The sequence below is a fragment of the Salvelinus sp. IW2-2015 genome, linkage group LG14 (genome assembly GCF_002910315.2).
Source record: "Salvelinus sp. IW2-2015 linkage group LG14, ASM291031v2, whole genome shotgun sequence".
Lineage (NCBI taxonomy): Eukaryota > Metazoa > Chordata > Actinopteri > Salmoniformes > Salmonidae > Salvelinus > Salvelinus sp. IW2-2015.
Genome location: NC_036854.1, coordinates 23,530,890 through 23,533,462, shown reverse-complemented (window position 1 = coordinate 23,533,462; position 2,573 = coordinate 23,530,890). Strand labels below are relative to the sequence as shown.

The following is a 2,573-nucleotide window of genomic DNA, read 5'->3' as shown; positions in this document are numbered from 1 at the left end:
CCTCGACACGACTCCAACGTGTAGCACCAGTCATGGAGATTTATTCTGATAGGAACAGCACAAAATTGCACGTCATGCAATGCACGGCTCACCATCCAAACTCTGCACTCACGCACGCTGGTTTGGTGCTTGTTCACTGGGCTGTAGTTACCAAAATAATACAATTACAATATATAATATCTTTAACAATGTACCTGATAGGAACAGCACAAAATTGCACGTCATGCAATGCAAGGCTCACCATCCAAACTCTGCACTCACGCACTGTACAAAATATATGAACACCCCCACCAGACACAGTAAGTGGCTAACTAGTACTGGCGGGAATTCTTAACAACAAAATGCACAACCAATATTCTCCAAAAAACACTGCATCTTATGTGTGATGTTCGAATAACATTTACAAACCGGTTTATATAAATTGTACATTTAAATCAACTTGGGAGTATAAAAATCACTTTTGACGTACAGTGCTTTCCAACCAACAACTTACGCTGGTTTGGTGCTTGTTCACTGGGACGATTCTAACTGAAACATCCCCCCTCGTAAGCAAGCTACGCAAACCAGCCAATAAGATGCCATGTTGAGTAGGTGAAGGCAAGACAAAACTAAAACCAAAAACCCATTGGCTTAACAATAAAGTGGCAAGGGAATCACCAATATAACCCTGTTACATTTACAACAATGAATTGAACATGGTTGACATCTACCAATAGTCCTCCTTTCAAAGTGTACTGAAACATTAAAATAGAGGGCTGTGTTTTTCACCACTTGGTTATTGCAAGGCTAACCCATGACTTAGCAGCAACAGATAGTCCAGTGAAAAGCTGTAAATCTACTCGCTCGTCATATCTCTCAATAACTGAGATATGACCGTTCAATCTAAAGCAGCACATGTCATTTTTTGAGGATCCGTCAATACAGCCCAGTGCTGCTTACCTGAGATGCCATCTTCGTAGGTGTCCGCTTTGACTTCCTTTTCTGTCGGGGAAAAAATTGCTGTCAACAATTATTTTTGATTTAGACAAAAATACACAAATGTACCTCCATAGCATATAACAATTTGCCTGTGAATAACCACACCTTCATACAAACTTGCTACTGAATGCAGAATTCTTGAAGCGCAACTGAAACGCTGCCTATCCTGCCAGTACGTCCACAAGCGAGCCACTCCGGAGCAGAATGATGACGCATGGAAGAGGGAAAGGAATGAGAGAGGAACAATTGACTTGATTATTCTCGTCATTCTTAGTTTARCTACATGTCGTTGTGCTTCCTCAATGGACATGCGGGTGCTTTCGTAAATTCGCTCTGGCTAGCTACAGGCTGGACAATAGAACGAGWCAAAATTCACCCAAGGCTGAAAAACGGCTTAATAAGAACGTTGGCTAAGCTGGAACACTAGCGCGAGCCCATAGCAAATGAATGGAATCGAACGTTCGCAGAGATTGTTTTGACTGGAGTGGGGCAGGGCAGCGTTTCCCAAACTTGGTGTGCATGTTGGTTTTTGTCCTAACACTACACAGCTGATTCACATGAACAAAGCTTGATGATTAATTGATTATTTGAATCAGCTTCGTAGGGCTAGGGGAATAAAAAGAAAATGTGCAGCCCTTTGGGGTTCAGGTGACTTTGTCATAGGGTAAAAGTTGAATACCCCTGGGCTGTAGGCTGCACACCTTGGGTCAAATATTAGATTCTGTAGCTGTGTATTTATCGAAACAATTCTGTTCTACAATGGTTCCTTTCCTTAGCTCAGGGTAAGTAGTAGCAGGCCTAGAAGAGTCTTATGCCACGCAAACATTTGAGTTGTGCTCTTCCTCCTTTTAATCAATCATAATAATTTGTCAAATGCCTTACAGGTTGTTTTGCCTATTGTTGGCAGCTATGGGCATACAAGCACAACAGACACCATCTATAAGTATGCATTTTGCACCCTGCAATTTCAAGCACTAAGCGTTTGACAATATATATATATTTTTTGGTTTTTAACTATCCTTTCCCATTCCAGATGACCTCAACGCTGAATGCCTTGGTAACGTTATTCGTTTGAGTGTCGCTCCTCTTTTTACAGAGGTTGATGCTGTCTTCAGTGAGTTTGTCTCTTATGATTCTCCTTTCATAATTCATGGATTGTTTGTCAACTATTGTGTTTACACCATCTCCATCCCTTCCAGATGACACACAAATCATAACCCTGACGCCTGGCCTTGCTACTCAGTGTGGATTCAGCTTTAAATTTGACCCCATGGGGAATGCCATGTTTTTTGCTTCTCTTCAAAACTGCTTTTCCCAAAACATGGTAACCCTAAGCACTGTAGTGTTTGCTTGAACTTCAAATGGACAGTTTGCCTTTCAGTGTCACTGCATTTGCAACCCATAATGTAGCAATGTCATTTTATTTAACCTTTGACATGGAGTCATGCTGAGACCAGGCTCTTTTACAGATGAGCCCTGTATACACAAAGATACAAGTCAATATTTGCATCACTAGATGAAAAATGTAATCATTGAAAACAAACCAAACGCATTCTTCAGTAAAACGGTCCTCAATAACGCCTGAGTTGCAGTAG

The 2,573-nt window shown here is 41.2% G+C and overlaps 2 long non-coding RNA genes across 2 annotated transcripts in view; one reads left to right on the top strand and one right to left on the bottom strand.

Annotated features, from left to right (window-relative positions):
- The window catches only part of LOC111972726 (uncharacterized), a 12,955-nt gene extending 11,786 nt beyond the window's left edge, over positions 1–1,169 (bottom strand). The window contains exons 1-2 of the long non-coding RNA XR_002878504.2: positions 1,084–1,169; positions 940–981 (exon numbers count right to left, since the gene is read on the bottom strand). This is a non-coding gene — a long non-coding RNA (uncharacterized lncRNA). The remainder of the gene's footprint in view (positions 1–939; positions 982–1,083) is intronic.
- Positions 1,170–1,605: 436 nt separating this feature from the next.
- On the top strand, positions 1,606–2,320 carry LOC111973461 (uncharacterized). The gene is made up of 4 exons (XR_002878585.3): positions 1,606–1,760; positions 1,863–1,921; positions 2,012–2,092; positions 2,178–2,320. It is a non-coding gene; the product is annotated as an uncharacterized lncRNA (long non-coding RNA).
- Positions 2,321–2,573: the final 253 nt, after the last annotated feature.